The sequence below is a fragment of the Rhinopithecus roxellana genome, chromosome 20 (assembly GCF_007565055.1).
Source record: "Rhinopithecus roxellana isolate Shanxi Qingling chromosome 20, ASM756505v1, whole genome shotgun sequence".
In the NCBI taxonomy this organism is placed as follows: domain Eukaryota; kingdom Metazoa; phylum Chordata; class Mammalia; order Primates; family Cercopithecidae; genus Rhinopithecus; species Rhinopithecus roxellana.
Window position 1 is genome coordinate 16,305,748 of NC_044568.1, and position 15,120 is coordinate 16,320,867.

Genomic DNA, 15,120 nt, shown 5'->3' on the forward strand with positions numbered 1-15,120 from the left:
TAGAAATAGCCAGGATTTGATGGCAGAGGGAAGGAGAATTTGTGAGCTTCATAGAAAGTCTGAGAAGGCCAAAGGAAGGCAGATAATAAGGCACCAACTATAGATTCACTCTGAGATCCTAATTCCTCCACTCCTGGACCTCTCAGGGTCAAATCTCTACTATCGTTACCTCCACCACCTGTCCAGTGATTACACAGGCACTGCATAAATATGTTATACTCATTGTCTCTCTTAATCTTCACAAAACCTATTTCAAATGGGAAGTTTTTAATAGTAGTTCCATTATACAAAAAAGGAAACAAGCTCAGAAAAATTCAGTGATTTGCCTATAGTAGCACAGCTAATAAGTGACAAAGTAAATAATAAGTGGAGGAAATAGACCCACCTGGCACAGCATAATGGCACCAGACACTCTCATCTTTCTAGTCTTAGGTTGGGCCTCCCCTTACCACCGGCTAGGGGTCAGTACCCTATGTTTCTAATCCATACCTCCCCCTATATCAGTCTAGAAGACTGCAAGCAACACAGAGTGTCAACTTGTCTTGTTCTCTCCCGGATGCCCAACTCCTAGCGCTATGTCTTACCCAAAAAGGGTATCAGGATATTTTTATTAAATTGAATTGAATAGATTGACAAAAATCATCCAAAATCCACCATACCCAGGCTCCATCCATGCAAATGGAGGCACATGGCTACTTGAGTCTCAAGTTTCATAAATTTTCTTTAAATTTTGGAAGGTTGCTAAATGTGCTAGTGGCCCAGGGCAGAAGTTCTTCTCCCCAGACTTCTTACAGCAGCAAAGTCCTGCCCTTCCCATCCATGATGTTTCCCAGGCTCTGCATCCAGGCTTTATCACACAGACAACTTCCTTGGCAGACTAAGCATGGATGGTTTCTACATTGGTATTATAAAGTGTGGGGAGTTTTATGGCTAGGGGTCCTCTATTTCCCAGTTGCTTTTCTCCTTTTATCCAGGTTATCCTGGCACTCCCCAGAATATCTTTAAATCTGAATTTTTTTTTTTTTTTTTTTTTGAGATGGAGTCTCGCTCTGTTGCCCAGGCTGGAGTGAGGTGGCACGATGTCAGCTCACTACAACCTCCGCCTCCTGAGTTCAAGCGATTCTCCTACCTCAGCCTCCTGAGTAGCTGGGATTACAGGCACATGCCACCATGCCCGGCTAACTTTTGTATTTTTAGCAGAAACAGGGTTTCACCATGTTGGTCAGGCTGGTCTCAAACTCCTGACCTCGTGATCTGCCTACCTCAGCCTCCCAAAGTGCTGGGATTGCAGGCATGAGCCACTGCACCTGGCCCTAAATCTGATTTTTAACGTGATTCTTCCTCCCATGCCCAGAGCAAGCCCCAGTTTCTCCAGGAAAATTCTGTCCTGGTTCTTCTGAGCTCTGCAAAGCACGTAGATAAAGTTGGGCCTTAGCATCAAGCTGCTGACGCAAAGTCCTCGTGATTACAAAACTATACCCCCAATGGAGAACAAAGAATACAATGATTAATTGAGAAGTGGGAGGAAAAGGATGCTTTTATTTTTTTAATCACCTAGGAAATCTTTGTACACTTTAGATATGCAACGTCATTTAATCATCACAACACTCTCAGGAAGTATTACTGTCCCCACATCACCTATAACAATAAGACTCAGAGAAGTTAAGCTCCTTGTGCAAATCCACAGAGAGAGAAAGTGACAGATGGGATTTGAATTCAGGTCTGTCCGTCTCCAGGGACCTGCAGCCTCAAACTGGACAAGCAGTACGTCCTACAGACTCTGTTACAGATGATCAACACTGGTGTCCCTCCAAGGTGCACACATTCTCTGGTCACCAGAAAGACATTCAGGCTGAAATAAGACAATGTCTGACTGAGATCGTCCCTGTTTCCTGGTGAGAGCATTTGAGGAGACGGATGTTGATTGATGCGGTTTGTGATAATACTCATTTTTCTGTAATTACTACTTGAATTCCAGCCAAAGTGGGCCACACGGAGCTGCAGCTGTACGAGATGTCTGGATTCTCCCAGTCAGCAAAGAGTTGGGAACAGAGTGGTCACAGAGGAGCCAAGCCGGGGCAGAAAAATGTCTCCATTCAGTGAATACTTATCAAATCCTTGCCCCACACCAGACCTTGCAGGGAGGGAGAAAAAAGCCTTGAAGTTGACAATGTAGTTCCTTCATGTCAATTAAATGTTTATTTAAAAGAGTGCAAAAATAGAAAAAGGGTGATTTCTTCCTTTGAGGGAAGCCACGGGCATGTGAATGAACACCAGCAGTGTGATATGCTGGGTACCAGAATTGGAGTGTGCTGGGGAGTCCAGAGAGAGGGGCTTCCCAGGGGAGCTGGAGAAGATTTCCAGCAGAGGTGTTTTTAAGACAGACCTTGCAGGCAGGTCTTATGCAGCTGCTCAGCAGGTAGGTAAGAAGCTAAGAGGTAGACAGGGGGACCAGTTTGGCTAAAAGCTGCGAGTCCTGAGCCAGCATGGTGTGCTTGAGGCACAGCAAGAAGTTCTGGGTCAGATGCATCCACTGTCCCACCACGTGCTAGCTGGGAGACCTCAGGCTAGTTTGTTTCTCTGTACCTCAGTTTCCTCTTTCATGAAATGGGGAGGAATAGTCTCTGCCCATAGGGTTGTTGTAAAGCTTAAAAAGTTATTACACATCTAATGCTCAAAACAGTTCCTGGCATAGATAGTTGCTCAATTAAGCTAGTTAATTTTATTTGGTGCTGCTGCTGATAATGATGTTGACGACGATGATAAGATACTAATGAGAAATAAGAACAGGACTTTAGACCAAGGCCAAGTGATTGAGAGCTTCAAGTGCTATGGGAAGAAATGAGAAACTTCATCCCATGTGCAATAAGGGATTCTCTGTTTCTGAATGAAACTCCAGCAGACAGAAGAGCATTGGACTTGATGCAAAGAAGCCAGCTCCTTGGCATCAGCCACGTTTTGTCAGAAAGGGACAAAGGATCCAGCTCCTGCAGCATCAGCCACGTTTTGTCAGAAAGGGAAATGGACTTCCACGATCTTGAAGCCACTGTATACTGAGGATTCTCTGCAGCTTAGCTTTCCCCCTAACTAATTTAATTGCCAAGTGCTATGCATATGAAAGGTTTTGGATTTATTCGGTGCCTCCAAGTTCCCAGACATCGTGTGATACTCATAGAGGTAATGTGTGGTTGAGGAGAAAAAGTTAATGCTAAGAAGCAGAAGTGTCTCCAAGCAGCATGCAATCAAATGGTTAATCATGCTCCTGGGGCTCAGGGAGCAAGTGACATAGGCCCTCAGGGAAGGGGCAGATAAGTGTGGACCAGCATAGTCAGAGAGGACACCCCCATTATTCTCAAGTGAGCCCCCCATAGCAGGTGGCAAGGCCAACTCACTCATCCCAGACTTCTTGGGGGAGAGTACGGAGAGTTGAGCTCAACCTGACAGGACAAGTCTCCTCACCACTAAGCCCCTGTCACTGTCCCTTCTTGTGCCTGATGAGCGGGTCTGTGGAATTAACGAGGAAATCTCCAGGGCTCCTGGGAATTGAGATGCACAGCAGATCTGTTCCACAGGAAACTGCCCATCTTCCCTCTTTCTGTCCCACTCACTGGATCCCTCCATTCCCACTCACCTCTCTCAAAACTGTTAGAAAATGGCTATGGATGTGCCACTGTCCCCGGAAGCCCTCCTAGGCTATCAGAGTATGTACTAGTCTCTTGTCTCGCCTCAGTATTGAAGAACCATCTCCTCCTCCCCCTGCTCTGTCTGATTCTTTATCAGTTTGCTCCCCCGCAGCCCCCATCCATACACCCCTTAAATCAGCCTAACTCTCCAGCTTCATTTCTACTCCTTCACATCTTAGGGCTTCTGATTTCTTCACTCTTCCTCCTTGAACACCGGAGCCTCCTCTTCCTGTTCCTCTTATCCTACCCAATCCCATCTGTCAGCATCCCACTGCAGGCTTCTTGTCCTATAGTGTCTTCTCAGTTTTTTGTTTGTTTGTTTGTTTTTGAGATGAAGTTTCACTCTTGTTGCCCAGGTTGGAGCACAATGGAGCAATCTCAGCTCACCGCAACCTCCACCTCTCAGGTTCAAGGGATACTCCTGCCTCAGCCTCCCAAGTAGCTGGGATTACAGGCATGTGTCTCTACGCCTGGCTAACTTTATATTTTTAGTAGAGACAGGATTTCTCCATGTTGGTCAAGCTGGTCTTGAACTCCCAACCTCAGGTGATCCACCCACCTCAGCCTTCCAAAGTGCTAGGATTACAAGCGTGAGCCACTGCTCCTGGCCCCCATAGTGTCTTCTCTGTGATAGTCCACACTAATCTTTCCCTTCTTGCTACCTGTATGTTTGAGATGACCCGCAGTTCTCGCAGTTTAGTTCATCTTATGTCTTGTATTGTCCATAAGTACCTTGACTTGTAGGCCTGATTCCCCAAATAGATTGGGTGTCCCGTGGAGGCCTCTCGACTTCTCCACCTGCAGTGGGCATGGTCACTTAGTACCAGCTCCAGAGAGGCTCCCCTTCTCAGGGGCTGAGGGCTGAACCCTTCTTCCTCATTTCTCTCCATTCCAGACAAAAATTCCCCAAAGAGAACAAAAGAAGCTGTTCATATTTTCTCAAAGAGAATAATATGCAGAGAGAATCTAGAACAGGGAATGAATGTTCCACATTTGTAGATGTGAGGAGTGAGAGAAGTGATGGGATTTATAACAAGCCCACAAAAGGGCAGTTTTCATTTGCCTTGGTTTGAGTAAGGCTGTACAGCCTCCTTACCTCTGAGAGACACTGCCCTCCACTTTCCCTCGAGAGCTGGGAGGACTGGGAACTTGGGAAGCCTGGGTGAATTTCCTCACGCCTTTCCACTTGTCCTCAATTCATTGTTGAGAAAATGGAGGGCTAGAGTCTTTCCTGCACCCTCTTTCCCACTGAAATTGGACACAGAATGAGGATAAAAGTTAATCTGCTAATTTCAACCCGCTCCTCAGATTCATCAGCAAAACCAAACTGTGCCTAGAGGTTGAAACAAATCAAACCAAAAGCAAAGCAGGAATGACTGCAGTTAGTCACCAAGGAGAACTGTGTTCTACATTGGGGTAGAACAGAGAGGTGGCAGAGAGGAACCATGGATATTTGAAGGAAAGGAGAAGGCTTTAATTACCATGGGTTGAGCACATGTGTGTGTGCACGTGCACACACACACACAGGCACACACACATGCCTGGAGGCAGAGGAACCTGATCTCGCCCTCTCTTGAGTTCTGAGCTACCATGAATAAGAAAAAGGGGCCAGTGGGTAAAGTGAATGACCCACAGGTGAATGGCAGAAGATCTGAGGTCTGTGGCCGCATCTAGCTCTATGTCCGCTACACTGGCTGCCTGGGAAAGTTAGGAAATCTGAACTTTGGTTATCTCTGCTGGCCTTGGACAAGTTCATTACCTTCTCTGGGCTCCATGCCTCCATCCTCAAAATGAGTGATCTGGACCAGATGGTCCCTAAGGAGCCCCCAGCCCTGCCTTCCAAGATGGTGTGAGTGCTTACAGTCTGCTAAGCCCGTTAGACACATTGCTTGCATGAGTGCCCAGCCTGAGTTGGTCATCCAGCCGCAGAGTTCACTCTAGGACCTTCACCTCTGCTCCCTGAGTGCTGGGCAGGTCTCAGCCTCAGTGAGCTTGACATGCCATCTGGACACTGGCAATATCAGGTGTGTGACAAGCGGCACCTGCCATTAGCCTCCTCACCTCAGGACACGGAGAGCAATGGCGATGTGCCCTGTAGCCACACCCCCTCCTCCAGATCACTCACAGCTAAGAGGCATCCTGCAGCCCACTCCTCTAAATGCATCATGCAGCCACCTCCAACAGCCACTGGCCTAAGTCCACTCTGCCATCAAAGAAGCCAAGGTACCTGCTTACCCCACACCTGACAGAAGGAGCTATTCCATGGCTCAGCAAGGATGCCTTTCACTCCAGTGCTCCCAGTCCTCTCCAGCAGATAAAGGTCCACTTCAGTCCACCTCTTCCAGGAAGCCTTCTCTGACTATGCTGGTCCACACTCATCTGCCCCTTCCTTGAGGGCCTATGCCACTTGCTCCCTGAGCCCTAGAAACACCATTAACCATTTGATTGCACACTCTTTTGAGACACTGCTGCTTCTCAGCATTAACCTTGTCTCCTCAATCACAACATAAACTCCGTGAGTACCACATAAAGCCCAGGAGCTTGGAGGGACCGAATAAAACCAAAGCATTCCATATGCATGCACTTGGCAATTAAATTAATTAGGGGAAAAGCTAAGCTGCAGGGAATCCTCAATGTACAGTGGTTCAAGAACACGGAAGTCTCTTTCTCTTTCTGGCAAAGCATGGCTGATGCTGCAGGAGATGTGCCTACGTCCCCTCTGTGCCCCATACCTATTCTGCACCCTCTGGCTCAGCTGCCCATGGCTATCACTTGCATCTTTGCCCTTGGGCTGCCAACATTCACTCTGCTCACACCATGTGGAAGACTGGAGGTACCAGCGTCTGACGGGTGTCAGGGTAAAACTGCCCCTGCTTCCTCACTCCCTGGCCTGCCCTAAAGCCTATTTCACACAATTTCCCAGAGCCTCCCTATGGGATTAAGTTCTTGTCATCCACACTGTGGCTGCTTTTCCTTCTCTTTGTCCCCTCCCTACTCATCTGCCAGTGCTCATGCCTCCCAAGCAAACTACATTCACTCAGTCCTCTTTTTAGTGCACGAACTGTGCTAAGACAAGAGCAACCCCAGGTCCCTTCCATCTTGTTGCTCTGCCCCAGCCCCCGCACGTCCTACTGCTCTGCATGGTCAGACTGTGTCCCAGGTATATCTATGCTCTGGCTTACAGAGAGGAAAAGAGAAGATACTCAGGAAAACAATTTTCCTGTAAGTGAGTGAAGTAGAAGCTGCCCCCATCCCTTCCTTTCATATGCCTTTGGTGAGAATTTAGCTACAAGGGAGGCTGGAAACATGCCCAGCTTAAAGTCTATTAATAAGGATGAGGAGAAATGATCGTGGTGGACAACACACAGTCTCTGCTACAGACCTTGAATAATACTCACCCATTTATTGTGCTCCAAAATATGCCAAAACAAAGGTGCATGTCTTTCATGTGCTGCTTTGTTTAATCCTCACATCACAACAAAAGTGTTACTACTATTGTTTGCAGATAAAGAGATGAAGGTAGTGAGAATTTCAGTATCTTACCTGAAGTATCACATGAGCAAACCCAGATCTGGCTTATGGGTTTTCTATCTGTGCTTATTCTGTTTTTTATTCCCATAAATGTATTTTATCTGGTGCAGTATACCTACTTGGAAGGTGACAAAAAGGGAGGGCCAGGAAAGGGAAGAGACTAACCCAACTCACATAGAGAGCAAAACGCAGAACTGGGCCAGAATCCAGGGTCCTGGCCACCGACCTGCTACTTTGTCTATGAAGCTTCCTCTGAGTCAGCTACCTCCAAAGAGCTCTTACCCGGACCCAGACCAGTGCCTATGGGGCTGCCAGGGAGAGGGATGTGTATTCTTTGGTCTAGTTGAATTCAGAGCCCCCGTCTCAGACCACAGTTGCATCTGAAGTTTCTAAATAGAAAATCTACTAATCAAGGTGACAGTGATGGCTCAGTGTCCCTTGTTACCTGTGCAGCATCCAATGCTGTCAGCTCACAGGCCTTGAATCAACTCCCCGCCCCTCCCAGAAGGAGAAGAACGTGTATTCTCGTGGGCCTGACTGTTGGCACGCAGGCATTAGACAGGGAAGCGGGATTGGGCCACCAGGGTCCTCAGATCCTCCATGAAGTCATCTCCTTGCTGTCGTCAGTGTCAGTTGCCTAGCAACTGCCTTTGGCAGATGGTGGCACTGAGTGCATGCCAGTCTCTCCCATGGCTAAAAATACATTCCGACGACAACAGGTCTATTTTAAAAGATACAATGCGCTCCCAACGTCTTTCCTTGTCTGTGAGGAACTGTGCTGTGCCGGGTCTCTCTGGGCTTCTGATTTTGTCTGCTAGGGTGGAAGGGAGCATTCGAGGAAAAAAACACACAAGGCCAGGCACCAAGGGGGTACTCAGAAACTTGTCATGGAGGAGGAGGACGAGGAATAGGAAAAGGAGGTAGAGGAGGAAGAGAAAGAGGAGAAAGAGAATGAGATGGAGGATGAAGACATGGAGGAAGAGGAGAATGAGAAGGAGGAAGACAAGGAAAAGGAGGAAGAGAAGGAGCAGGGGAAAGGCGAGGAGGAGGGAGAATAAATAGTGACCTGGGAAGTAAATGGGTAGTGTTCAGCAGCAAATCCTCTACTTTGGCCATATTCTTTACCTACTGGAGGGTGGGATTAATGAAGAAAAAGCATAGACTCACAGAAGCCTAGAACTAGAAGAGACACAATCCCATTTCACCCTTGAGAAAACAGAGGCCCTCAGAGGTGAAGAGAAAAAGGGCTCTTTGCCATCGTTCAGTGTGCAAGAACTGAGCCCCCAGGTGTGGGCACGAGGCCACAGACCTCCAACTCCTCTTGCATACCTACAGGCAGTTTTATCACCCAGCACCTTGTAAGTGCCCTGGGTTCACCTTGCCTGCTGCCTAGACAGAGCAGATTTATCAAGACAGGGGAACTGCAATGGAGAAAGAATAATTCATGCAGAGCTGGTTGTGCGGGAGACCAGAATTTTATTATTACTCAAATCAGTCTCCCCGAGCATTTGGGGATCAGAGTTTTTAAAGACAATTTGGCAGGTAGAAGCTTGGGAAGTGGGGAGTGCTGATTGGTCAGGCTGGAGATGGAATCATCGGGGGTCAAAGTGAGGTTTTCTTGCTGTCTGTGTTTCTGGGTGCGATGGCAGAACTGACTGAGCCACATTACCGGTCTGGGTGGTGTCCGCCGATCCATGGAGTGCAGGGGCTGCAAAATCTCTCAAGCACTGATCTTAGGTTTCACAATAGTGACATTATCCGCAGGAGAAATGTGGGAAAGTTCAGACTCTTGGAGCCGGAGGCTGCATGACCCCTAAACTGTAATTTCTAATCAGTAGCTGATTTGTTAGTCCTGCCAAGGCAGACCGGTCCCCAGGCAAGAAGAGGGTCTTTTCAGGAAAGGGCTATTATCCATTTTGTTTCAAAGTCAAATCATGAACTGAATCCCTTCCCAAAGTTAGTTCAGCCTATGCCCGGGAATGAACAAGGACAGCTTAAAGGTTAGAAACAAGATGGAGTCGGTTAGATCTGATTTCTTTCACTGTCATAATTTCCTCAGTTACAATTTTGCAAAGGCGGTTTCAACCTCGCCAACTCAGCCTTTCTGTTTAATCACTATCACTCTGCAGCCTTCCCTGGTTCAAAAAGAGTATTGAGTCCCCTCATGAATGCATTTAGTCATTCATTTATTTAACAAATATTTATTAAGCATCTACTGCCATATGGTGCCAGGCCTTGGAGATATAGCAGGAAACAAATCCACACAGTTCCCATGTCATGTTGCCTGCAGCTCACTAGGTGAGGCAGGCATTGAGGCAGGTATTGAGGGTGCCCTGTGCTGCAGACATCAGAGTCAGATCCACATCTGGACCTACTTACTAGCTCTGCAGCCACAGACTTATCATTTAAACAGGGCTGCAAGATAAAATACAGGAGGTCCAGTTAAGTGTGAATTTCTAGTAAATGACAATATTTAAAAATATCAGTACGTCTCCAGTATTGTATTATCTAAAGTTCAACTTTTACGGGGCCTCCTATATTTTTATTTGCAAAATCTGGCAACCCTACCTTTAATATCACTTTTGTTCAGTTTCCTCACCTATAAAATGAGGGAAATAGTATCTACTTACAGATAATCTCTTTGGATTAAATGAAAATATGTATATATCTGTGACTGGCAGGTAAATGCCACTTTCTCCCCTCTTCGAGAAGGACTTAGCCAGGGAGGTTGACCTGGCAGATGATGTGTCTGACCCAGTGGTTCCAAAATCAGGATTTTGTTTTAGCCCAGCAGTTTCCCCAGAGTCTGGTAGTAGGTGGGGGGTGGGGGTAATTCTGCTGTTTCCTGAGGATAAGCCAGGGGATGAAGGAAATCTACAAGTTGACACCTGACTTACAAAGAAATCGGAAACCAACCAGTTATCTGGGAGTGTGTGTCTGGCTGGGGATGCTTGCTAAGGATATGCCAGGGTTCTATCTAAGACTTGCTGCATCAGAATGTCTAGGAAGGACATGCCCTTTAAACAAAATCCCTGATAACTCTCTGGACTCTAAAGTTTGAGAATTGCTGGTCTGGGGAGCAGGGAGAAATTGCTGCCCCTGGAGAATCCTGAAGGGCTGCTTTAGAATGTGGGATCCTGGCCTGGATCCTGGAACAGAAAAAGGACACTAGTGGGAAACTGGGTGAAATCGGAGAAACATCAGTAGTTTCGTTAATGGTATTGTACCCTCGTTAATTTCTTAGTTTTGACCCCTGTGCCATGGTTACATAAGATGTTAACATTAGGGAAAGCTCGGTGACAGGCATATGGGAACTCTCTGTGCTATTATCACTACTCTTGTGTAAATCTCAAATTAGTTCTAAATAAAAAAGTCCTTTCTTTTTTTTCTTTTAAGCTTCCTCTGGCTCAAAGCCTGCATTGGACCTTTCCCCAGTCCCATTGTGCATCAGAGGGCCAGTGTGTGTGTTGATATTACGCCAGGCTGGAATTAGTTAAGCAAGTGCAGGTAGCTGCGAGCCTCACCCACCCCCAAATACACACCAGGTACCGGGAGAGCATTTGCTTCTTCTCATTGCCATTCACACTGGGGCTTAAATGTCAACTCCAATGAATTACATTTTAATCTGTCTAAGTGATCACCCTGGCCAAGGCCTTAATTGGATGCCAGGCACACCCGCTGAAGGACATGCATAATTCATCAGCTGGGAGGCTGCAGAAGGGCTTTCATCCTGGGCCAGGGAAGGGGGAGGAAAAGGAGGGAAAGGGGAGAAAAGAGCAGTGGAGGGCGGTGGAGAGGGAGGAGGGAGAAAAGAAAGAGGGAGGGCAAAGGAGATAACTGGAAGGAGAAAGAAGAGATGTTTGGGGAGGGGAAAAGCTGGACATTAGTGGGAAACTTGGAAGGGAAGAGTTGGAGGAGAAATAGCAGGTGGGGGTGGAGGGGAGGGCAGGAAGAGGCCTGGAATAGCTGATCATTGTGCTAACAACAAGGTCTTTAAGCCCTGCTAGAGGCCATCTCCTCCAGGAAGTCTTCATTCACTCCGCCAGGCAACCTTGGACTCTCCTTCTCTCTCTCCCTTAATGCCAGGATGTACCTCTGTTTCACTTTGACTACTCACAGGTCCTATAATGTTTATGAAATTGTCTGTCCCTCTCCAGACCCTGGATTGTCTCTCCTTTGCATGATGTCTGACTTGATGATGGATCACCACTGCCTGGCAGAGTCCCAGTGCAGAGTGCTGAATGGCTGAAGGATGGATTTCTAGTTCAGACAATACAAAGAAACTATCTTCACATCACTGTCCGATGGGTTCTTCTTGCCCACCACACAGGCAAAACCAGACAGTGGCAGTGCAATAAAGAAACAGTTTAATAGACACAAGACCAGCCACACCATATGGCAGACAGCACTATTACTCAAATCAATCTCAAAAAACTTGGAGGCTAGGGTTTTTCAAGGGTTGTTTGGCAAGTCAGGGATTCTACTTCTGGGTTGGGGCCACAGGACCAGTTGGGTAAGGACAGGTCCAGGTAGAGCCACTGGTAGTCAGAAATGCAAAAACTTGAAAAGACGTCTCCAATGGTTAATCTTAGGATCTAAGACAGCGATGTTATCTGCAGGAGTAATTGGGAAAGCTGCATATCTTTTGACTTCTGGAATAATGACTGGTAATGGTTTATGTCTACAACTTAGCAGAATTCAGCCTCCTCACATCCTCTTAACCTGGTGACCTTTCATTAGCTTTACAAAAGTGGTTTAGTTTTGGGGAAGGCCTATTATCATTTATACTATAAATTAAATGTTTCCCAAAGTTAGTTTGGACTAAGCCCAGGAATGAGTGGACAGCCTGCCTGTCAGGCTAGAAGCAAGATGGAGCCAGCCATGTCAGATTTATCTTATCATAATTTTGCAAAAGCAATTTCATTAACTAATTAACCCAGATAGGATTTAAATCACATGAGCCCCCTGGCTCTGCCATCAAACTTACTTCAGCTATGTCAATCAAGTTCCCTAACACCACCCTCTACTCAGCCCCAACTTCTGTTTTCTTTTCCTGCCTCCCATCACCAGAGACCAAGAACCACACAGGAAAGTAAACACAGCTTTAGTGGAATTGAAAGGGAAAGTCTATATTTATTTGAACATACCTCCTGCTGCCTAGTCAGGAACACAATCACCTCCCTGTTCCCTGCTTTCCCCAGTCCTCTCCAACCAGGCTTCTCTTCCACTCCAGGTGCTGGTCCAGGTTGCCAATCAACTCCCTGTGGTCAAAGTCAATGACCTCTTCTCAGAGGTATTCACCTTAACTGAACTCACAGCAGCATAGACTTGACACAATTTTCTCCTGACTCCTGATACCACACCCTTCTGCTCTTCCTCCTTCCACCTTGGCATCTTCATGCCCATTTGCTCTGCTAAATTTCCTTTGTTTGGCCAAACCTTGAAGGCTGGCAACCTCCAAGGCTCATTCCTCAGAGCTCTGCTCTCCTCTGATCACTGTTCTTACTTCAATCATCTTATCCAGTTCCACGGTTTTAAGTGCCATCAAATGCTAATGGTTCCTAAACACTTACTCCACCTTTGACCTCTCTCTTAAGCTCCAAGCACAAATATTCATTTGAATGTCTGTATTGATTACCTATTGCTGCATCACAAATTATTCCCCAAATTTAGTGGTTTAAAACAATAAGTACTTTTTATGTCACATTTTCTGTAAGTGAGAAATCAAGTGCCACTTATCTGGGTGCTTCTAACTGCGGTTCTGTCACAAGATTATGGTCAAGCTGTTGGCTGGAGCTGCAGTCTCATCTGAAGGTGTAACCAAGGGAAACTTTGCTTCCAAACTCACCCATGTGGTTGTTGGCAGAGTTCTGTTCCTGGTAGGTCATTGGACCAAGGGTCTCAGTTCCTCACTGGCCATTGGCCAAATGCCTTCTACAGTTTCTTGCCATGTGGGCATCTCAGGCAGCTAACAGAGGGGCAACTGGCTTGCTTCGGGGCAAGGGAATGAGAGAACAAGAAAGAGTACCCAAAACAGAAGCCATGGTTGTAAGCTAATCTTAGGTTCCATCACCTCTCCCAAATTCTGTTTGTTAAAAGTGAGTCATTAAATCCAGCCCACACTCAAGGATAACGAATTACAGAGGGCATGAACAGCAGGACACAGGGGTCACTAAGGCCATCATAAACATACATATGAAATGAAGTATATCCATAACAGAATTGATTTTCCCCATCCCAAACTTCTCCCTCAAGTTTTTCCTATCTTAAGAAATAATGTAGCAGCATTGTCATAATTGTGCTGTCAACTGGATAAGATGAAACTGTCGCTCTCGGAATCCCCCTATTGCATGGTTCTGGGAGAGAGTTGGCCAAAATAGGAACTTGCACAAGATTTAGAAAGTAGGAAGTGAAGCAGCAGTTGGCATTCTTGAAAGATCATCATAGTCAGATATGCTGATGGGTAGGCACAGAGGTACCTAGAGCATCTCTGCTTGACCCCATGCTCTTCTGTTTTGTGTCCAGCTTGTCTTTCTAATGATAGATCTTGCTGACCAACATCTACCCAATGCCCACCTCCACAGGCATGGCTGCAGGCCCAGAGAGGTACAAACTGCACAGAGGCAGCAGTATCCCATCACCCTCTACATGAGCTTTTCTTACGGCCTCCCCTTGGTGGCTGGATGTACTGGATGTCTTGAATGTGTCCAACTACTGTTCCAATTATAATAAATCCCTCATTCCATAATAATCATAATGCTGGCTCTCTCTTATCTCAATTGAAATATCTCTTCCCTAGAGAGGCCTTTCCTGGATTTACCTCCCTGTCTATGTTCCATTCCTCCCATACCATTAGATTCTGAAAGAAGTAATCATCAGTAATGCTTACCAACTTCTTACCATTTCCCACATATGGCACTATATATTTTATGCCATCACAGATCATTGTAACATCATTCGTGTAATAAAGGGTGTGTCTAATCCTATTTTCAATGGTGAAATGAAGGCACAAAGAAGTGAAGTATTTGCCCAGGAGCTTACAAATAAGCAAGAAAATCGATAGTAAGAAGAGGATCTGAAACCACTTCTGCCTGACTTCTAACACATTCTCTCCATCACACTATAATGCTTCCCCATGTCTGAAGCTGCAGTTGGGAGTTTCTTAGCCTCTCAATCTCAAGGTCTTCATTTGTAAACCACAGGCACCTCAGAGAATGATCATGAGCATTCATGGTTCTTAGCAAACTTTTATTCCTTCACACTTCCCCACCCCTACAAATCTCAAAATCCAGGGAGAGTATCTCTACCAAGGTGGGTCTTCAGATGTAATCAAGGTCTGAGCAGAGGATCCATGGGCCTATCCCATCTTATGGGGGCAGATTTTCATCCTGGGATCTTGGAAGCACCCTGCAGGACCCCCTATCTACCCCACTCCACCTCTCTAATGGGCTGAGATCCAACTGTCAGCCACATAGAGTCAATCACAGAAGGCTCAGGGCTGGGCACCAAACCTTCTGCTGGTCAATGATTCCCTGCACAGACTGAGTCACCCCAGGGCACAGGCCTCCCTTCCTTCATAGTCTTCACCAGCTTTTTGTGTCAGGCCCTTAAGACCTACCTGAAACTCTTCTGAGGTTTGTGCAACACGTGAAGACATATAGTCAGAAACAGATTCATAATTTGTCAGGCCAAAGGGCTATGGACAAGCTACAGTCACGTGGGTGTCACTGTGATTAGTTTCATATCCATTGCCTCCTAGTTAAAGCCCGAGGTCTTCACCTACCACCCAGGGCTCTCTGGAATCTGTCTTTAGCCAGGATTCCTTACCCAAATGATTTTATCTGCTCTTTCCTGAGAAAGTATGGACTCTTTTGCTCCTACAACTCTCAACTCAGAACCCTGCACC

At 46.5% G+C, this 15,120-nt stretch overlaps 1 protein-coding gene across 1 annotated transcript in view; it reads right to left on the reverse strand.

The window, feature by feature from the left end:
• The window catches only part of CES5A (carboxylesterase 5A), a 126,815-nt gene that overhangs the window by 69,695 nt on the left and 42,000 nt on the right, over positions 1-15,120 (reverse strand). The gene's annotated exons all lie outside the window — the stretch shown is intronic.